This window comes from Phocoena sinus, chromosome 2 (assembly GCF_008692025.1).
Source record: "Phocoena sinus isolate mPhoSin1 chromosome 2, mPhoSin1.pri, whole genome shotgun sequence".
NCBI classification, from domain to species: domain Eukaryota; kingdom Metazoa; phylum Chordata; class Mammalia; order Artiodactyla; family Phocoenidae; genus Phocoena; species Phocoena sinus.
The window spans coordinates 55,311,497-55,334,411 of NC_045764.1; the positions used below are offsets into that span (position 1 = coordinate 55,311,497).

The 22,915-nt window shown below is 46.4% G+C and overlaps 4 non-coding genes across 4 annotated transcripts; all 4 read right to left on the reverse strand.

Annotated features, from left to right (window-relative positions):
* Nucleotides 1-7,963: 7,963 nt before the first annotated feature.
* LOC116750110 lies at nt 7,964-8,056 on the reverse strand. The gene has a single exon (XR_004348840.1). It is a non-coding gene; the product is annotated as a small nucleolar RNA SNORD116 (small nucleolar RNA).
* A 1,937-nt stretch (nt 8,057-9,993) lies between these two features.
* Nucleotides 9,994-10,086, reverse strand: LOC116750126. Its single transcript, XR_004348855.1, has one exon. It is a non-coding gene; the product is annotated as a small nucleolar RNA SNORD116 (small nucleolar RNA).
* A 1,939-nt stretch (nt 10,087-12,025) lies between these two features.
* LOC116750128 lies at nt 12,026-12,118 on the reverse strand. Its single transcript, XR_004348857.1, has one exon. It is a non-coding gene; the product is annotated as a small nucleolar RNA SNORD116 (small nucleolar RNA).
* Nucleotides 12,119-22,142: 10,024 nt separating this feature from the next.
* Nucleotides 22,143-22,235, reverse strand: LOC116750111. The gene has a single exon (XR_004348841.1). It is a non-coding gene; the product is annotated as a small nucleolar RNA SNORD116 (small nucleolar RNA).
* Nucleotides 22,236-22,915: the final 680 nt, after the last annotated feature.

Consider the following 22,915-nt stretch of genomic DNA (forward strand, 5'->3'; position numbering starts at 1 on the left):
GGCAAAGCGGGGAGATTCTGCACAGACGATCGGTGCCGACCGGCACTCACCAACCCGACGAGGCTTGTCTGCTCACCCGCCGGGGCGGGCGGGGCTGCGAGCTGAGGCTCGGGTTTTCGGTTTGGACGGAGCGCAGGGAGAGGACTGGGGTGGGCGGCTTGAACATAGCCTGAAGGGGTTAGTGCACCACGGCTAGCCGGGAGGGAGTTCGGGGAAAAGCCTGCACCTGCCGAAGAGGCAAGAGACTTTTTCTTCCCTCTTTGTTTCCTGGTGCGCGAGGAGAGGGGTTTAAGAGCGCTGCTTAAATGAACTCCAGAGACGGGCGCGAAGCCGCGGCTAAAAGCGCGAACCCCAGAGACGGGCGTGAGCCGCGGCTAAAAGCGCGAACCCCAGAGACGGGCGCGAGCCGCGGATAAAAGCGCGAACCCCAGAGACGGGCGCGAGCCGCGGCTAAAACCGCGGATCCCAGAGACGGGCGGGAGACGCTAAGGCTGCTGCTGCCGCCACCAAGGGGCCTGTGCGCGAGCACAGGTCACTCTCCACACCCCTCTTCCACGGAGCCTGTGCAGCCCGCCACTGCCAGGTTCCCGGGATACAGGGACAACTTCCCCGGGAGTACGCACAGCGGGTCTCAGGCTGGAGCATCGTCACGCTGGCCCTCTGCCGCCGCAGGCCGCCCCGCACGCAGTGCCCCTCCCTCCCCCCTGGCCTGAGTGCGCCAGAGCCCCGAATCAGCGGCTTCTTTAACCCCATACTGTCTGAGCAAAAACAGACGCCCTCCAGCGACCTACACGCAGAGGCAGGGCCAAATCCAAAGCTGAGCCCCTGTGAGCTGTGAGAACAAAGAAGAGAAAGGGAAATCTCTCCCAGCAGCCACAGAAGCAGCGGATTAAAGCTCCACAATCAACTTGATATACCCTGCATCTGTGGAATACCTGAATAGACAGGGAGTGATCCCAAATTGAAGAGGTGGAATTTAGGAGTGAGATCTGTGATTTTTTTCCCTTTTCCTCTTTTTGTGAATGTGTACATGTATGCTTCTGTGTGAGATCTTGTCTGTATACTCTTGCTTCCACCATTTGTCCTAGGGCTCTATCCGTCCATGATTTTTTTTAAAAATTCTTTTTCTTAATAATTAAGTTTAATTGTAATAACTTTATTATACTTTACCTTCGTTCTTTCTTTCCTTCCTTCCTTCCTTCCCTCCTTTAGACAAGCGAATCACCCCAAATTGAGGAGGTGGTCTCTGGAGAGCAAGATTTATGATTTTTCCCCCTTTACCTCTTTTTGTGAACGTGTATGTGTATGCTTCTGTGTAAGATTTTCTCTGTATAGCTTTGCTTCCAACATTTGTCCTAAGGTTCTATCCGGCCCTTTTTTTTTTCTAAATATTTTTAATTCATAACTATATTATACTTTATTTTATTTTTACTGTATCTTCTTTCTTTCTTTTTTCCTTCTTTCCCTCCTTCCTCCCTTCCTTCCTCCCTCCCTCCCTCCTTTCTTTCCTTCTTGCTTCTTTCTTCCTTCCTTCCTTTCCTCCTTTCCTTCTTTCTTTCCTCATACTTCTACTAATTCTCTCTACATTTTCTCCTTCTTTCCCTCCTCCCTTCCTTCCTTCCTCCCTCCCTCCCTCCCTCCTTTCTTTCCTTCTTTGCTTCTTTCTTCCTTCCTTCCTTTCCTCCTTTCCTTCTTTCTTTCCTCATACTTCTACTAATTCTCTCTACATTTTCTCCTTCTTTCCCTCCTCCCTTCCTTCCTCCCTCCCTCCCTCCCTCCTTTCTTTCCTTCTTTGCTTCTTTCTTCCTTCCTTCCTTTCCTCCTTTCCTTCTTTCTTTCCTCATACTTCTACTAATTCTCTCTACATTTTCTCCTTCTTTCCCTCCTTCCTTCCTTCTTTCCTCCCTCCCTCCCTCCCTCCTTTCTTTCCTTCTTTGCTTCTTTCTTCCTTCCTTCCTTTCCTCCTTTCCTTCTTTCTTTCCTCATACTTCTACTAATTCTCTCTACTTTTCTCCCTTTTATTCTGAGCCGTGTGGATGAAAGGCTCTTGGTGCTCCAGCCCAGGAGTCAGGGCTCTGCCTCTGAGGTAGGAGAGCCAACTTCAGGACACTGGTCAGCAAGAGACCTCCCAGCTCCACATAATATTAAATGGCGGAAATCTCCCAGAGACCTCCATCTTAACACCAGCACCCAGCTTCACTCAACGACCAGCAAGCCACAGTGCTGGACAACCTATGCCAAAACAACTAGCAAAACAGGAACACAACCCCACCCATTAGCAGAGAGGCTGCCTAAAATCATAATAAGGCCACAGACACCCCAAAACACACCACCAGACGTGAACCTGCCCACTAGAGAGACAAGATCCAGCCTCATCCAGCACAACACAGGCACTAGTCCCCTTCACCAGGAAGCCTACACAACCCACTGAAACAACCTTAGCCACTGGAGACAGACATCAAAAACAACGGGAACTACGAACGTGCAGCCTGCAAAAAGGAGACCCCAAACACAGTAAGATAAGCAAAATGAGAAGACAGAAAAACACACAGCAGATGAAGGAGCAAGATAAAAACCCACCAGACCTAACAAATGAAGAGGAAATAGGCAATCTACCTGAAAAAGAATTCAGAATAATGATAGTAAGGATGATCCAAAATCTTGGAAGTAGAATGGACAAAATGCAAGAAACAGTTAACAAGGACCTAGAAGACATAAAGATGAAACAAGCAACGATGAACAACGCAATAAATGAAATTAAAAGTACTCTAGATAGGATCAATAGCAGAATAACTGAGGCAGAAGAACGGATAAGTGACCTGGAAGATAAAGTAGTGGAAATAACTACTGCAGAGCAGAATAAAGAAAAAAGAATGAAAAGAACTGAGGACAGTCTCAGAGACCTCTGGGACAACATTAAACGCACCAACATTCGAATTATAGGGGTTCCAGAAGAAGAAGAAAAAAAAGAAAGGGACTGAGAAAATATTTGAAGAGATTATAGTTGAAAACTTCCCTAATATGGGAAAGGAAATAGTTAATCAAGTCCAGGAAGCACAGAGAGTCCCATACAGGATAAATACAAGGAGAAATACGCCAAGACACATATTAATCAAACTGTCAAAAATTAAATACAAAGAAAGCATATTAAAAGCAGCAAGGGAAAAACAACAAATAACACACAAGGGAATCCCCATAAGGTTAACAGCTGATCTCTCAGCAGAACCCTACAAGCCAGAAGGGAGTGGCAGGACATACTAAAAGTGATGAAGGAGAAAAACCTGCAACCAAGACTACTCTACCCAGCAAGGATCTCATTCAGATTTGATGGAGAAATTAAAACCTTTACAGACAAGCAAAAGCTGAGAGAGGTTCAGCACCACCAAACCAGCTTTACAACAATGCTAAAGGAACTTCTCTAGACAAGAAACACAAGAGAAGGAAACGACCTATAATAACGAACCCAAAACAATATAGAAAATGGGAATAGGAACATACATATCGATAATTACTTAAATGTAAATGGACTAAATGCTCCCACCAAAAGACACAGATTGGCTGAATGGATACAAAAACAAGACCCTTATATATGCTGTCTACAAGAGACCCACTTCAGACCTAGAGACACATACAGACTGAAAGTGAGGGATGGAAAAAGATATTCCATGCAAATGGAAACCAAAAGAAAGCTGGAGTAGCAATTCTCATATCAGACAAAATAGACTTTAAAATAAGGACTATTAAAAGGGACAAAGAAGGACACTACATAATGATCAAGGGATCGATCCAAGAAGAAGATATAACAATTGTAAATATTTATGCACCCAACATAGGAGCACCTCAATACATAAGGCAAATACTAACAGCCATAGAAGGGGAGATCGACAGTAACACATTCATAGTAGGGGACTTTAACACCCCACTTTCACCCATGGACAGATCATCCAAAATGAAAATAAATAGAAAACACAAGCTTTAAATGATGACATTACACAAGATGGACTTAATTGATATTTATAGGACACTCCATCCAAAAACAACACAATACACATTTTTCTCAAGTGCTCATGGAACATTCTCCAGGATAGATCATATCTTGGGTCACAACATCAAGCCTTGGTAAATTTAAGAAAACTGAAATTGTATCAAGTATCTTTTCTGACCACCACGCCATGAGACTAGATATCAATTACAGGAAAAGATCTGTAAAAAATACAAACACATGGAGGCTAAACAATACACTACTTAATAATGAAGTGATCACTGAAGAAATCAAAGAGGAAATAAAAAAATACCTAGAAACAAATGACAATGGAGACACAACGACCCAAAACCTATGGGATGCAGCAAAAGCAGTTCTAAGGGGGAAGTTTATAGAAATACAAGCCCACCTTAAGAAGCAGGAAACATCTCGAATAAACAACCTAACCTTGCACCTCAAGCAATTAGAGAAAGAAGAACAAAAAAAACCCCAAAGCTAGCAGAAGGAAAGAAATCATAAAAATCAGATCAGAAATAAATGAAAAAGAAATGAAGGAAACAATAGCAAAGATCAATAAAACGAAAAGCTGGTTCTTTGAGAAGATAAACAAAATTGATAAACCACTAGCCAGACTCATCAAGAAAAAAAAAGGAGAAGACTCAAATCAATAGAATTAGAAATGAAAAAGGAGATGTAACAACTGACACTGCAGAAGTAAAAAATCATGAGAGATTACTACAAGCAACTCTATGCCAATAAAATGGACAATCTGGAAGAAATGGACAAATTCTTAGAAATGCACAACCTGCCAAGACTGAATCAGGAAGAAATGGAAAATATGAACAGACCAATCACAAGTACTGAAATTGAAACTGTGATTAAAAATCTTCCAACAAACAAAAGCCCAGGACCAGATGGCTTCACAGGTGAATTCTACCAAACGTTTAGAGAAGAGCTAACACCTATCCTTCTCGAACTCTTCCAAAACATAGCAGAGGGAGGAACACTCCCAAATTCCTTCTACGAGGCCACCATCACCTTGATACCAAAACCAGACAAGGATGTCACAAAGAAAGAAAACTACAGGCCAATATCACTGATGAACATAGATGCAAAAATCCTCAACAAAATACTAGCAAACAGAATCCAACAGCACATTAAAAGGATCATACACCATGATCAAGTGGGGTTTATTCCAGGAATGCAAGGATTCTTCAATATACGCAAATCTATCCATGTGATAAACCATATTAACAAATTGAAGGAGAAAAACCATATGATCATCTCAATAGATGCAGAGAAAGCCTTCGACAAAACTCAACACCCATTTATGATAAAAACCCTCCAGAAAGTAGGCATAGAGGGAACTTTCCTCAACATAATAAAGGCCATATATGACAAGCCCACAGCAAACATCATCCTCAATGGTGAAAAACTGAAAGCATTTCCACTAAGATCAGGAACAAGACAAGGTTGCCCACTCTCACCACTCTTATTCAACATAGTTTTGGAAGTTTTAGCCACAGCAATCAGAGAAGAAAAGGAAATAAAAGGAATCCAAATCGGAAAAGAAGAAGTAAAGCTGTCACTGTTTGCAGATGACATGATACTATACATAGAGAATCCTAAAGATGCTACCAGAAAACTACTAGAGCTAATCAATGAATTTGGTAAAGTAGCAGGATACAAAATTAATGCACAGAAATCTCTGGCATTCCTATATACTAATGATGAAAAATCTGAAAGTGAAATCAAGAAAACACTCCCATTTACCATTGCAACAAAAAGAATAAAATATCTAGGAATAAACCTACCTAAGGAGACGAAAGACCTGTATGCAGAAAATTATAAGACACTGATGAAAGAAATTAAAGATGATACAAATAGATGGAGAGATATACCATGTTCTTGGATGGGAAGAATCAACATTGTGAAAATGACTCTACTACCCAAAGCAATCTACAGATTCAATGCAATCCCTATCAAACTACCACTGGCATTTTTCACAGAACTAGAACAAAAAAATTTCGCAATTTGTATGGAAACACAAAAGACCCCGAATAGCCAAAGCAATCTTGAGAACGAAAAAAAGGAGCTGGAGGAATCAGGCTCCCTGACTTCAGACTATACTACAAAGCAACAGTAATCAAGACAGTATGGTACTGGCACAAAAACAGAAAGATAGATCAGTGGAACAGGATAGAAAGCCCAGAGATAAACCCACGCACATATGGACACCTTATCTTTGATAAAGGAGGCAGGAATGTACAGTGGAGAAAGGACAGCCTCTTCAATAAATGGTGCTGGGAAAACTGGACAGGTACATGTAAAAGTATGAGATTAGATCACTCCCTAACACCATACACAAAAATAAGCTCAAAATGGATTAAAGACCTAAATGTAAGGCCAGAAACTATCAAACTCTTAGAGGAAAACATAGGCAGAACACTCTATGACATAAATCACAGCAAGATCCTTTCTGACCCACCTCCTAGAGTAATGGAAATAAAAACAAAAATAAACAAATGGGACCTATAGAAACTTCAAAGCTTTTGCACAGCAAAGGAAACCATAATCAAGACCAAAAGACAACCCTCAGAATGGGAGAAAACATTTGCAAATGAAGCAACTGACAAAGGATTCATCTCCAAAATGTACAAGCAGCTCATGCAGCTCAATAACAAAAAAACAAACAACCCCATCCAAAAATGGGCAGAAGACCTAAATAGACATTTCTCCAAAGAAGATATACAGAATGCCAACAAACACATGAAAGAATGCTCAACATCATTAATCATTAGAGAAATGCAAATCAAACTACAATGAGATATCGTCTCACACCAGTCAGAATGGCCATCATCAAAAAATCTAGAAACAATAAATGCTGGAGAGGGTGTGGAGAAAAGGGGACACTCTTGCACTGCTGGTGGGAATGTGAATTGGTTCAGCCACTGTGGAGAACAGTATGGAGGTTCCTTAGAAAACTACAAATAGAATTACCATATGACCCAGCAATCCCACTACTGGGCATATACCCTGAGAAAACCAAAATTCAAAAAGAGTCATGTACCAAAATGTTCATTGCAGCTCTATTTACAATAGCCCGGAGATGGAAACAACCTAAGCGCCCATCATCGGACGAATGGATAAAGAAGATGTGGCACATATACACAATGGAATATTACTCAGCCTTAAAAAGAAATGAAGTTGAGCTATTTGTAATGAGATGGATAGACCTAGAGTCTGTCATACAGAGTGAAGTGAGTCAGAAAGAAAAAGACAAATACCGTTATGCTGACACATATATATGGAATTTAAGGGGAAAAAATGTCATGAAGAACCTAGGGGTAAGACAGGAATAAAGACGCAGACCTACTGGAGAACGGACTTGAGGATATGGGGAGGGGGAAGGGTGAGTTTTGACAGGGCGAGAGAGAGTCATGGACATATACACACTAACAAACGTAGTAAAGTAGATAGCTAGGGGGAAGCAGCCGCAAGGCACAGGGATATTAGCTCGGGGCTTTGTGACAGCCTGGAGGGGTGGGATGGGGAGAGTGGGAGGGAGGGAGACGCAAGAGGAAAGACATATGGGAACATATGTATATGTATAGCTGATTCACTTTGTTATAAAGCAGAAACTAACACACCACCGTAAAGCAATTATACCCTAATAAAGATGTTTTAAAAAAAAAAAAAAAAAGTCCTGCGAGCCTCACGGGCCGGACACATCATGCCCTGTGGGAAAAACAATTTTAGCTTTGCACATTCCCAAACAAGGTAACAAAGTGCCCAAAGGGCATGTACGCATAACTCACCTATCCTCCAGGAGAGCGGCACAGACACATCAGCATATCTATTTTCTCTACGTCCTGCAAGACACCCTTTGGGCGTCATGCCTCCGGCAATGGGATCACAGCTCTACGCAGGTTACCTACCTCGCTCCTCACTGTCCCCTATGCCCGAGAGAAGAAACGTGCTGGACCTCAGACTCGATGAGGAGACGGTAGAGTGTTCTCACTCATTTTGTTCAGATTTTCCAAGGAATGCATACAAGGGTGTCATCATCGATCCAAGCACGTGCTGGGACGCTGCACAACACAACCGCGCATGCCATGCGGGTCTCCAGAGCAGCCATGACCTCGTAGTACTCCAAAACCCTGGGGAATCCACAGCCCTCAGGCCACTCTGCAAGAGCAACAGTCAATCTACTCTTGAAGACACTGGGCCCGTCTGAGGAAAACCTAATATCCAGTGGCACATCTTAGGGTGGGTGAACGCCTACCTTCCTGAGTCATCCAGGACCATGCTTAGCAACCTGCCCCCACCTCACTTTGCCAGTTCTCCTTAGCACCTCCAGTCATCACACAACGCGAAACTCTTCTTGCCTTTCCTGACGGCTACCCCTGCCCAGCAACTGCACCTGAGAAGTGGACAGAAATCACGCAGGCTTCGGAATTGGACCGGGGTCTGCAGAGAACGTGATTCATGTGAATGTTAACCTGGGCTTGAGCCCGGACCCTGCTTCCCAAGGACCTCCAGCCTTACTGAGAACTCAATGTTTGTCTGACAGCACGACTGCAGAATGTTAGGCACGTACGTTGCCCGGTATGTGAGAGGGTCTATATGTGTGTTCACGCGTGTGCACATGTGTGACTGTCACTGCTCACGAGGACACGCTTCCGGGATTCTCTGTGTTCCTCTGAATCCGCATCATGGTCTCCGTGTGTCCCTGAGGCCCTCTGCAGAGACACCGAACCGTAAAACCACAGTTTATACACAGCGCGCTGGCTTTGGACACCGCCCTCCCTGAATAGAGAAAGACCCCTTCAAGCTTCTAGAGGCTGAATGTGAACTCTGAAACCCGGAGGTTGTTGAAGTAGACCACGGATTCCCACTCTCCCACAGCCAAGCCTTCTGACCAAAGCACAAAGACCTAACCAGACTTGCCTCCCGGCCGTGGGTGGTACATATACGTGGACCCGGAGATCCTGCCAGCTAGTAGCACATCTGATGTGCACTTGGGGCCAATTCCAGCACTCCCAGAGGCAAGAGGACCTCCGCTGGTCACGCCGACCCTGACCTGTAGCAGGCTACAGGCAAGATGCAGCCCGGCACCACTCAAGGGGCCAACGAAATTCGGCCTATGTGCCAATTCTCGCCAACTAGGCCAAATCACTTTCCGTGGAACTGTAGGAATGCTCACCACAGGAAGTGGTGGGCTTCAGCAACCATGACCCAAGTTCGGACCCCACAGCCGAAACTAGGCTACCATCCCTGCCGTGTTTCGCCAGCACCCAGACAGCAGTGTTGGCGGCCCTGAACCCCGAGGAAACGCACAAATCCTTCCCAGCCTCGTCCTCTGTGCCTCCTCCTGCCCACGGGGAAACTCGACCCTACTGGAAGCCACAGACATCATGCACACAGCAGGACACTGTACACCAGGGATGACAGACGGTAAGCATGTATGCTTTGATGACACGGACCCTACCCCACGGATCCTGGCACTTCTCCACTGCCACCGCGGTGCTACCGATAACCTCGCAGAGATCAAAGGCACTGTCCCCGAGAACCACAGACAGATTGCCAACGGAAGACCTCTGCCACCCAAGGGGACCTGGAAGCTTCAAAGGGCACAGTGCCTGTCCGCGGCAGAGCACCTGGCATCGCCAACAGTGCCCACGTCACTGTTCCACCAACAGACTGCTCCAGATAAATCGCTGGTTGTTCGAAAGGTCTGCGTGCCTCACAGGCCGGCCGCATCATGCCTTCTGGGAGAAAAACTTTTCCCTTTGCACATTTCCAAACAAGGGAACAAAGTGGCCAAAGGGCATGTTCGCATAACTCACCTATCCTCAAGGAGAGCGGCACAGACACCTCAGCATGTCTATCTTCTCTACGTCCTGCAAGACACCCTTTGGGCGTCATGCCTCCGGCAATGGGATCACAACTCTACGCAGGTTACCTACCTCACTCCTCACTGTCCGTACGCCCGTGAGAGGAAACCTGCTGGACCTCAGACTCGATGAGGAGACGGGAGAGTGTTCTCTCTCATTTTGTTCAGATTTTCCAAGGAATGCATACAGGGGTGTCATCATCGATCCAAGCACGTGCTGGGACGCTGCACAACACAACCGGGCATGCCATTCTGGTCTGCAGAGGAGCCATGACTTCCTAGTACTCCAAAACCCTGCGGAATCCACAGCCCCCAGGCCACTCTGCAGGAGCAACAGTCAATTTACTCTTGAAGCCACTGGGCCCGTCTGAGGGAAACCTAATATCCAGGGGCACATCTTAGGGTGGGTGAACGCCTACCTTCCTGAGTCATCCAGGACCATGCTTAGCAACCGGCCCCCACCTCACTTTTCCAGTTCTCCTTAGCACCTCCAGTCATCAGACAACGTGAACGTCTTCTCGCCTTTCCTGACGGCCACCCCTGCCCAGCAACTGCACCTCAGAAGTGGACATAAATCACGCAGTCTTCAGAATTGGACCGGGGTCCTCAGAGAACGTGATTCATGCCAATGTTTACCTGGGCTTGAGCCCGGACCCTGCTTCCCAAGGACCTCTACCCTTACTGAGAACTTAATGTGTGTCTGACAGCACGACTGCAGGAAGTTAGGAACGTACGTTGCCCGGTATGTGAGAGGGTCTATTTGCGTGTTCACGCGTGTGCGCGGGCGTGACTGTCACTGCTCACGAGGACGTGCTTCTGGGCTTCTTTGTGTTCTGCTCAATCTGCATCTTGGCCTCCGTTGGTACCTGAAGCCCTCTGCAGAGACACCGAAGCGTAAAAGCCACAGTTTATACACAGCGCGCTGGCATTGGACACAGCCCCCCCTGAATGGAGAAAGACCCCTTCAGGCTTCAAGAGGCTGAATGCGAACTCTGCAACCCGGAGGCTGTTGAAGTAGGCCAGGGATTCCCGCTCTCCCACAGCCAAGCCTTCTGACCAAAGCTCAAAGACCTAACCAGACTTGCCTCCCGGCCGTGGGTGTGGCATATACGTGGACCTGGAGAAGCGGCCAGCTAGTAGCACATCTGATGTGCACTTGGGGCAACTTCCAGCACTCCCGGAGGCAAGACAACCTCCGCTGGCCGGGCCGACCCTGACCTGCAGGCAGGCTCCAGGCAAGATGCAGCCCGGCACCACTCAAGGGGCTAACGGAATTCGGCCTATGTGCCAGTTCTCGCCAACTAGGCCAAATCGCTTTCTGTGGACCCATAGGAATGTCCACCACAGGAAGCGGTGGGCTTCAGCAACCATGACCCAAGTTCAGACCCCAAAGCCGAAACTGAGCCACCATGCCTGCCATGTTTCGCTAGCACCCACCCAGCAGGGTTGGCGGCCCTGAACCTTGAGGAAGCGCACAAATCCTTGCCAGCCTCGTCCTCCGAGGCCTCCTCCTGCCCACGGGGCAACTCGACCCTATTGGAAGCCACAGGTACCGTGCAAACAGGGGGACACTGTACACCAGGGGTGAGAGATCGTAACATGCCTGCTTTGATGACACTGACCCTACCCCACGGATCCTGGCACTTCTCCACTGCCACAGTGACACTACCGAGGACCTCACAGAGACCAAAGGCACTGTCCACGAGAACCACAAACAGATTGCCAACGGAGGACCTCTGCCACCCAAGGGGACCTGGACGCTTCAAAGGGCACAGTGCCTGTCTGCGGCAGCGCACCCGGCATCGCAACATTGTCCGCGTAGCTGTACCGCCAACAGACTTCTCCAGATAAATCTCTGGCTCTTCGAAAGTCCTGCGTTCCTCACGGGCCGGACGCATCATGCCCTGTGGGAGAAACAATTTTAGCTTGGCACATTCCCAAACAAGGTAACAAAGTGCCCAAAGGTCACGTGCGCATAACTCACCTATCCTCCAGGAGAGCGGCACAGACGCATCAGCGTATCTATTTTCTCTACGTCCTGCAAGACACCCTTTGGGCGTCATGCCTCCGGCAATGGGATCACAACTCTACGCAGGTTACCTACCTCGCTCCTCAATGTCCCCTATGCCCGAGACAGGAAACGTGCTGGACCTCAGACTCGATGAGGAGACGGGAGAGTGTTCTCTCTCATTTTGTTCAGATTTTCCAAGGAATGCATACAGGGGTATCATCATCGATCCAAGCACGTGCTGGGACGCTTCACAACACAACCGGGCATGCCATTCTGGTCTGCAGAGGAGCCATGACTTCCTAGTACTCCAAAACCCTGCGGAATCCACAGCCCCCAGGCCACTCTGCAAGAGCAACAGTCAATTTACTCTTGAAGCCACTGGGCCCGTCTGAGGGAAACCTAATATCCAGGGGCACATCTTAGGGTGGGTGAACGCCTACCTTCCTGAGTCATCCAGGACCATGCTTAGCAACCGGCCCCCACCTCACTTTTCCAGTTCTCCTTAGCACCTCCAGTCATCAGACAACGTGAACGTCTTCTCGCCTTTCCTGACGGCCACCCCTGCCCAGCAACTGCACCTCAGAAGTGGACATAAATCACGCAGTCTTCAGAATTGGACCGGGGTCCTCAGAGAACGTGATTCATGCCAATGTTTACCTGGGCTTGAGCCCGGACCCTGCTTCCCAAGGACCTCTACCCTTACTGAGAACTTAATGTGTGTCTGACAGCACGACTGCAGGAAGTTAGGAACGTACGTTGCCCGGTATGTGAGAGGGTCTATTTGCGTGTTCACGCGTGTGCACGGGCGTGACTGTCACTGCTCACGAGGACGTGCTTCTGGGCTTCTTTGTGTTCTGCTCAATCTGCATCTTGGCCTCCGTTGGTACCTGAAGCCCTCTGCAGAGACACCGAAGCGTAAAAGCCACAGTTTATACACAGCGCGCTGGCATTGGACACAGCCCCCCCTGAATGGAGAAAGACCCCTTCAGGCTTCAAGAGGCTGAATGCGAACTCTGCAACCCGGAGGCTGTTGAAGTAGGCCAGGGATTCCCGCTCTCCCACAGCCAAGCCTTCTGACCAAAGCTCAAAGACCTAACCAGACTTGCCTCCCGGCCGTGGGTGTGGCATATACGTGGACCTGGAGAAGCGGCCAGCTAGTAGCACATCTGATGTGCACTTGGGGCAACTTCCAGCACTCCCGGAGGCAAGACAACCTCCGCTGGCCGGGCCGACCCTGACCTGCAGGCAGGCTCCAGGCAAGATGCAGCCCGGCACCACTCAAGGGGCTAACGGAATTCGGCCTATGTGCCAGTTCTCGCCAACTAGGCCAAATCGCTTTCTGTGGACCCATAGGAATGTCCACCACAGGAAGCGGTGGGCTTCAGCAACCATGACCCAAGTTCAGACCCCAAAGCCGAAACTGGGCCACCATGCCTGCCATGTTTCGCTAGCACCCACCCAGCAGGGTTGGCGGCCCTGAACCTTGAGGAAGCGCACAAATCCTTGCCAGCCTCGTCCTCCAAGGCCTCCTCCTGCCCACGGGGCAACTCGACCCTATTGGAAGCCACAGATACCGTGCAAACAGGGGGACACTGTACACCAGGGGTGAGAGATCGTAACATGCCTGCTTTGATGACACTGACCCTACCCCACGGATCCTGGCACTTCTCCGCTGCCACAGTGACACTACCGAGGACCTCACAGAGACCAAAGGCACTGTCCCCGAGAACCACAAACAGATTGCCAACGGAAGACCTCTGCCACTCAAGGGGACCTGGACGCTTCAAAGGGCACAGTGCCTGTCTGCGGCAGCGTACCCGGCATCGCAACAGTGTCCGCGTTGCTGTTCCGCCAACAGACTGCTCCAGATAAATCTCTGGCTCTTTGAAATTCCTGCGAGGTTTTGTGGGAAGATGGCGGAAGAGTAAGACGCGGAGATCGCCTTCCTCCTCACGGATACACCAGAAATACATCTACACGTGGAACAACTCCTACAGAACACCTACTGAAGGCTGGCAGAAGACCTCAGAGCTCCCAAAAGGCAAGAAACTCCCCACGTACCTGGGTAGGGCAAAAGAAAAAAAGAAAAAACAGAGACGAAAGAATAAGGACGGCACCTGCACCAATGGGAGGGAGCTGTGAAGGAGGAAAAGTTTCCACACACTAGGAAGCCCCTCCGCGGGCGGAGACTGCGGGAGGCGGAGGGGGGAGCTTCGGGACCACGGAGTAGTGCACAGCGATGGGTGCGGAGGACAAAGCGGGGAGATTCCTGCACAGACGATCGGTGCCGACCGGCACTCACCAACCCAAGAGGCTTGTCTGCTAACCCGCCGGGGCGGGCGGGGCTTCGAGCTGAGGCTCGGGTTTCGGTTTTGGACGGAGCGCAGGGAGAGGACTGGGATTGGCGGCTTGAACATAGCCTGAAGGGGTTAGTGCACCATGGCTAGCCAGGAGGGAGTCCGGGGAAAAGTCTGCACCTGCCGAAGAGGCAAGAGACTTTTTCTTCCCTCTTTGTTTCCTGGTGCGCGAGGAGAGGGGTTTAAGAGCGCTGCTTAAAGGAACTCCAGAGACGGGCGCGAGCCGCGGCTAAAAGCGCGAACCCCAGAGACGGGCGCGAGCCGCGGCTAAAAGCGCGAACCCCAGAGACGGGCGCGAGCCGCGGATAAAAGCGCGAACCCCAGAGACGGGCGCGAGCCGCGGCTAAAACCGCGGACCACAGAGACGGGCGGGAGACGCTGGGGCTGCTGCTGCCGCCACCAGGGGGGCTGTGTGCGAGCACAGGTCACTCTCCGCGCCCCTCTTCCACGGAGCCTGTGCAGGCCGCCACTTCCAGGTTCCCGGGATCCAGGGACAACTTCCCCGGGAGTACGCACGGCGGGTCTCAGGCTGGTGCAACGTCACGCCGGCCTCTGCCGCAGCGTCATGCCGCCTCTGCCGCCGCAGGCCCGCCCCGCACGCAGTGCCCCTCCTTCCCCCATCCCCCAACCCCCGCCATGAGTGAGCCGGAGCTCCCGAATCAGCAGCTCCTTTAACCCCGTCCTGTCTGAGCAAAAAACAGACGCCCTCCAGCGACCTGCGCGCAGGGGCAGGGCCGGGTACAAAGCTGAGCTCCTGTGAGCTGTGAGAGCAGGGAGGAGAGGGGGAGGTCTCTCCCGGCAGCCGCAGAGGCGGCGGATTGAAGCTCCACAATCAACTTGATGTGCCCTGCATCTGTGGAATACCTGAATAGACAGGGAGTGATCCCAAATTGAAGAGGTGGAATTTAGGAGCGAGATCTGTGATTTTTTTCCCTTTTCCTCTTTTTGTGAATGTGTACAGTGTATGCTTCTGTGTGAGATCTTGTCTGTATACTCTTGCTTCCACCATTTGTCCTAGGGCTCTATCCGTCCATGATTTTTTTAAAAAAATTCTTTTTCTTAATAATTAAGTTTAATTGTAATAACTTTATTATACTTTACCTTCGTTCTTTCTTTCTTCTTCCTTCCTTCCTTCCCTCCTTTAGACAACGAATCACCCCAAATTGAGGAGGTGGTCTCTGAGAGCAAGGATTTATGATTTTTCCCCCTTTACCTCTTTTTGTGAACGTGTATGTGTATGCTTCTGTGTAAGATTTTCACTGTATAGCTTTGCTTCCAACATTTGTCCTAGGGTTCTATCCGGCCCTTTTTTTTTTCTAAATATTTTTTAGTACAATAACTATATTATACTTTATTTTATTTTTACTGTATCTTCTTTCTTTCTTCTTTTCCTTCTTTCCCTCCTTCCTTCCTTCCTTCCTCCCTCCCTCCCTCCTTTCTTTCCTTCTTTGCTTCTTTCTTCCTTCCTTCCTTTCCTCCTTTCCTTCTTTCTTCCTCATACTTCTACTAATTCTCTCTACATTTTCTCCCCCCTCCTTCCTTCCTTCCTCCCTCCCTCCCTCCCTCCCTCCTTTCTTTCCTTCTTTGCTTCTTTCTTCCTTCCTTCCTTTCCTCCTTTCCTTCTTTCTTTCCTCATACTTCTACTAATTCTCTCTACATTTTCTCCTTCTTTCCCTCCTTCCTTCCTTCCTCCCTCCCTCCCTCCCTCCTTTCTTTCCTTCTTTGCTTCTTTCTTCCTTCCTTCCTTTCCTCCTTTCCTTCTTTCTTTCCTCATACTTCTACTAATTCTCTCTACATTTTCTCCTTCTTTCCCTCCTTCCTTCCTTCTTCCTTCCTCCCTCCCTCCCTCCTTTCTTTCCTTCTTTGCTTCTTTCTTCCTTCCTTCCTTTCCTCCTTTCCTTCTTTCTTTCCTCATACTTCTACTAATTCTCTCTACTTTTTCTCCCTTTTATTCTGAGCCGTGTGGATGAAAGGCTCTTGGTGCTCCAGCCCAGGAGTCAGGGCTCTGCCTCTGAGGTAGGAGAGCCAACTTCAGGACACTGGTCAGCAAGAGACCTCCCAGCTCCACATAATATTAAACGGTGGAAATCTCCCAGAGACCTCCATCTTAACACCAGCACCCAGCTTCACTCAACGACCAGCAAGCCACCGTGCTGGACAACCTATGCCAAACAACTAGCAAAACAGGAACACAACCCCACCCATTAGCAGAGAGGCTGCCTAAAATCATAATAAGGCCACAGACACCCCAAAACACACCACCAGACGTGAACCTGCCCACTAGAGAGACAAGATCCAGCCTCATCCAGCACAACACAGGCACTAGTCCCCTCCACCAGGAAGCCTACACAACCCACTGAAACAACCTTAGCCACTGGAGACAGACATCAAAAACAACGGGAACTACGAACGTGCAGCCTGCAAAAAGGAGACCCCAAACACAGTAAGATAAGCAAAATGAGAAGACAGAAAAACACACAGCAGATGAAGGAGCAAGATAAAAACCCACCAGACCTAACAAATGAAGAGGAAATAGGCAATCTACCTGAAAAAGAATTCAGAATAATGATAGTAAGGATGATCCGAAATCTTGGAAGTAGAATGGACAAAATGCAAGAAACAGTTAACAAGGACCTAGCAAGAACTAAAGATGAAACAAGCAACGATGAACAACGCAATAAATGAAATTAAAAGTACTCTAGATAGGATCAATAGCAGAATAACTGAGGCAGAAGAACGGATAAGTGACCTGGAAGATAAAGTAGTGGAAATAACTACTGCAGAGCAGAATAAAGAAAAAAGAATGAAAAGAACTGAGGACAGTCTCAGAGACCTCTGGGACAACATTAAACGCACCAACATTCGAATTATAGGGGTTCCAGAAGAAGAAGAAAAAAAGAAAGGGACTGAGAAAATATTTGAAGAGATTATAGTTGAAAACTTCCCTAATATGGGAAAGGAAATAGTTAATCAAGTCCAGGAAGCACAGAGAGTCCCATACAGGATAAATACAAGGAGAAATACGCCAAGACACATATTAATCAAACTGTCAAAAATTAAATACAAAGAAAGCATATTAAAAGCAGCAAGGGAAAAACAACAAATAACACACAAGGGAATCCCCATAAGGTTAACAGCTGATCTCTCAGCAGAAACCCTACAAGCCAGAAGGGAGTGGCAGGACATACTGAAAGTGATGAAGGAGAAAAACCTGCAACCAAGACTACTCTACCCAGCAAGGATCTCATTCAGATTTGATGGAGAAATTAAAACCTTTACAGACAAGCAAAAGCTGAGAGAGTTCAGCACCACCAAACCAGCTTTACAACAAATGCTAAAGGAACTTCTCTAGACAAGAAACACAAGAGAAGGAAACGACCTATAATAACGAACCCAAAACAATATAGAAAATGGGAATAGGAACATACATATCGATAATTACCTTAAATGTAAATGGACTAAATGCTCCCACCAAAAGACACAGATTGGCTGAATGGATACAAAAACAAGACCCTTATATATGCTGTCTACAAGAGACCCACTTCAGACCTAGAGACACATACAGACTGAAAGTAAGGGGATGGAAAAAGATATTCCATGCAAATGGAAACCAAAAGAAAGCTGGAGTAGCAATTCTCATATCAGACAAAATAGACTTTAAAATAAGGACTATTAAAAGGGACAAAGAAGGACACTACATAATGATCAAGGGATCGATCCAAGAAGAAGATATAACAATTGTAAATATTTATGCACCCAACATAGGAGCACCTCAATACATAAGGCAAATACTAACAGCCATAAAAGGGGAGATCGACAGTAACACATTCATAGTAGGGGACTTTAACACCCCACTTTCACCCATGGACAGATCATCCAAAATGAAAATAAATAAGGAAACACAAGCTTTAAATGATACATTAAACAAGATGGACTTAATTGATATTTATAGGACACTCCATCCAAAAACAACAGAATACACATTTTTCTCAAGTGCTCATGGAACATTCTCCAGGATAGATCATATCTTGGGTCACAAATCAAGCCTTGGTAAATTTAAGAAAACTGAAATTGTATCAAGTATCTTTTCTGACCACAACGCCATGAGACTAGATATCAATTACAGGAAAAGATCTGTAAAAAATACAAACACATGGAGGCTAAACAATACACTACTTAATAATGAAGTGATCACTGAAGAAATCAAAGAGGAAATAAAAAAATACCTAGAAACAAATGACAATGGAGACACAACGACCCAAAACCTATGGGATGCAGCAAAAGCAGTTCTAAGGGGGAAGTTTATAGCAATACAAGCCCACCTTAAGAAGCAGGAAACATCTCGAATAAACAACCTAACCTTGCACCTCAAGCAATTAGAGAAAGAAGAACAAAAAAACCCCAAAGCTAGCAGAAGGAAAGAAATCATAAAAATCAGATCAGAAATAAATGAAAAAGAAATGAAGGAAACAATAGCAAAGATCAATAAAACTAAAAGCTGGTTCTTTGAGAAGATAAACAAAATAGATAAACCACTAGCCAGACTCATCAAGAAAAAAAGGGAGAAGACTCAAATCAATAGAATTAGAAATGAAAAAGGAGAAGTAACAACTGACACTGCAGAAATAAAAAAAATCATGAGAGATTACTACAAGCAACTCTATGCCAATAAAATGGACAATCTGGAAGAAATGGACAAATTCTTAGAAATGCACAACCTGCCAAGACTGAATCAGGAAGAAATAGAAAATATGAACAGACCAATCACAAGCACTGAAATTGAAACTGTGATTAAAAATCTTCCAACAAACAAAAGCCCAGGACCAGATGGCTTCACAGGTGAATTCTATCAAACGTTTAGAGAAGAGCTAACACCTATCCTTCTCGAACTCTTCCAAAATATAGCAGAGGGAGGAACACTCCCAAATTCCTTCTACGAGGCCACCATCACCTTGATACCAAAACCAGACAAGGATGTCACAAAGAAAGAAAACTACAGGCCAATATCACTGATGAACATAGATGCAAAAATCCTCAACAAAATACTAGCAAACAGAATCCAACAGCACATTAAAAGGATCATACACCATGATCAAGTGGGGTTTATTCCAGGAATGCAAGGATTCTTCAATATACGCAAATCTATCAATGTGATAAACCATATTAACAAATTGAAGGAGAAAAACCATATGATCATCTCAATAGATGCAGAGAAAGCTTTCGACAAAATTCAACACCCATTTATGATAAAAACCCTCCAGAAAGTAGGCATAGAGGGAACTTTCCTCAACATAATAAAGGCCATATATGACAAGCCCACAGCAAACATCATCCTCAATGGTGAAAAACTGAAAGCATTTCCACTAAGATCAGGAACAAGACAAGGTTGCCCACTCTCACCACTCTTATTCAACATAGTTTTGGAAGTTTTAGCCACAGCAATCAGAGAAGAAAAGGAAATAAAAGGAATCCAAATCGGAAAAGAAGAAGTAAAGCTGTCACTGTTTGCAGATGACATGATACTATACATAGAGAATCCTAAAGATGCTACCAGAAAACTACTAGAGCTAATCAATGAATTTGGTAAAGTAGCAGGATACAAAATTAATGCACAGAAATCTCTGGCATTCCTATATACTAATGATGAAAAATCTGAAAGTGAAATCAAGAAAACACTCCCATTTACCATTGCAACAAAAAGAATAAAATATCTAGGAATAAACCTACCTAAGGATACGAAAGACCTGTATGCAGAAAATTATAAGACACTGATGAAAGAAATTAAAGATGATACAAATAGATGGAGAGATATACCATGTTCTTGGATGGGAAGAATCAACATTGTGAAAATGACTCTACTACCCAAAGCAATCTACAGATTCAATGCAATCCCTATCAAACTACCACTGGCATTTTTCACAGAACTAGAACAAAAAATTTCGCAATTTGTATGGAAACACAAAAGACCCCGAATAGCCAAAGCAATCTTGAGAACGAAAAAAGGAGCTGGAGGAATCAGGCTCCCTGACTTCAGACTATACTACAAAGCAACAGTAATCAAGACAGTATGGTACTGGCACAAAAACAGAAAGATAGATCAGTGGAACAGGATAGAAAGCCCAGAGATAAACCCACGCACATATGGACACCTTATCTTTGATAAAGGAGGCAGGAATGTACAGTGGAGAAAGGACAGCCTCTTCAATAAATGGTGCTGGGAAAACTGGACAGGTACATGTAAAAGTATGAGATTAGATCACTCCCTAACACCATACACAAAAATAAGCTCAAAATGGATTAAAGACCTAAATGTAAGGCCAGAAACTATCAAACTCTTAGAAGGAAAACATAGGAAGAACACTCTATGACATAAATCACAGCAAGATCCTTTCTGACCCACCTCCTAGAGTAATGGAAATAAAAACAAAAATAAACAAATGGGACCTAATGAAACTTCAAAGCTTTTGCACAGCAAAGGAAACCATAACCAAGACCAAAAGACAACCCTCAGAATGGGAGAAAACATTTGCAAATGAAGCAACTGACAAAGGATTAATCTCCAAAATTTACAAGCAGCTCATGCAGCTCAATAACAAAAAAACAAACAACCCCATCCAAAAATGGGCAGAAGACCTAAATAGACATTTCTCCAAAGAAGATATACAGAATGCCAACAAACACATGAAAGAATGCTCAACATCATTAATCATTAGAGAAATGCAAATCAAAACTACAATGAGATATCATCTCACACCAGTCAGAATGGCCATCATCAAAAAATCTAGAAACAATAAATGCTGGAGAGGGTGTGGAGAAAAGGGGACACTCTTGCACTGCTGGTGGGAATGTGAATTGGTTCAGCCACTAGTGGAGAACAGTATGGAGGTTCCTTAAAAAACTACAAATAGAATTACCATATGACCCAGCAATCCCACTACTGGGCATATACCCTGAGAAAACCAAAATTCAAAAAGAGTCATGTACCAAAATGTTCATTGCAGCTCTATTTACAATAGCCCGGAGATGGAAAGAACCTAAGCGCCCATCATCGGATGAATGGATAAAGAAGATGTGGCACATATACACAATGGAATATTACTCAGCCTTAAAAAGAAATGAAATTGAGCTATTTGTAATGAGATGGATAGACCTAGAGTCTGTCATACAGAGTGAAGTAAGTCAGAAAGAAAAAGACAAATACCGTATGCTAACACATATATATGGAATTTAAGGGGAAAAAAATGTCATGAAGAACCTAGGGGTAAGACAGGAATAAAGACGCAGACCTACTGGAGAACGGACTTGAGGATATGGGGAGGGGGAAGGGTGAGTTTTGACAGGGCGAGAGAGAGTCATGGACATATACACACTAACAAACGTAGTAAGGTAGATAGCTAGGGGGAAGCAGCCGCAAGGCACAGGGATATTAGCTCGGGGCTTTGTGACAGCCTGGAGGGGTGGGATGGGGAGAGTGGGAGGGAGGGAGACGCAAGAGGGAAGACATATGGGAACATATGTATATGTATAGCTGATTCACTTTGTTATAAAGCAGAAACTAACACACCATTGTAAAGCAATTATACCCCAATAAAGATGTTTAAAAAAAAAAAAAAAAAAAGTCCTGCGAGCCTCACGGGCCGGACACATCATGCCCTGTGGGAAAAACAATTTTAGCTTTGCACATTCCCAAACAAGGTAACAAAGTGCCCAAAGGGCATGTACGCATAACTCACCTATCCTCCAGGAGAGCGGCACAGACACATCAGCATATCTATTTTCTCTACGTCCTGCAAGACACCCTTTGGGCGTCATGCCTCCGGCAATGGGATCACAGCTCTACGCAGGTTACCTACCTCGCTCCTCACTGTCCCCTATGCCCGAGAGAAGAAACGTGCTGGACCTCAGACTCGATGAGGAGACGGTAGAGTGTTCTCACTCATTTTGTTCAGATTTTCCAAGGAATGCATACAAGGGTGTCATCATCGATCCAAGCACGTGCTGGGACGCTGCACAACACAACCGCGCATGCCATGCGGGTCTCCAGAGCAGCCATGACCTCGTAGTACTCCAAAACCCTGGGGAATCCACAGCCCTCAGGCCACTCTGCAAGAGCAACAGTCAATCTACTCTTGAAGACACTGGGCCCGTCTGAGGAAAACCTAATATCCAGTGGCACATCTTAGGGTGGGTGAACGCCTACCTTCCTGAGTCATCCAGGACCATGCTTAGCAACCTGCCCCCACCTCACTTTGCCAGTTCTCCTTAGCACCTCCAGTCATCACACAACGCGAAACTCTTCTTGCCTTTCCTGACGGCTACCCCTGCCCAGCAACTGCACCTGAGAAGTGGACAGAAATCACGCAGGCTTCGGAATTGGACCGGGGTCTGCAGAGAACGTGATTCATGTGAATGTTAACCTGGGCTTGAGCCCGGACCCTGCTTCCCAAGGACCTCCAGCCTTACTGAGAACTCAATGTTTGTCTGACAGCACGACTGCAGAATGTTAGGCACGTACGTTGCCCGGTATGTGAGAGGGTCTATATGTGTGTTCACGCGTGTGCACATGTGTGACTGTCACTGCTCACGAGGACACGCTTCCGGGATTCTCTGTGTTCCTCTGAATCCGCATCATGGTCTCCGTGTGTCCCTGAGGCCCTCTGCAGAGACAC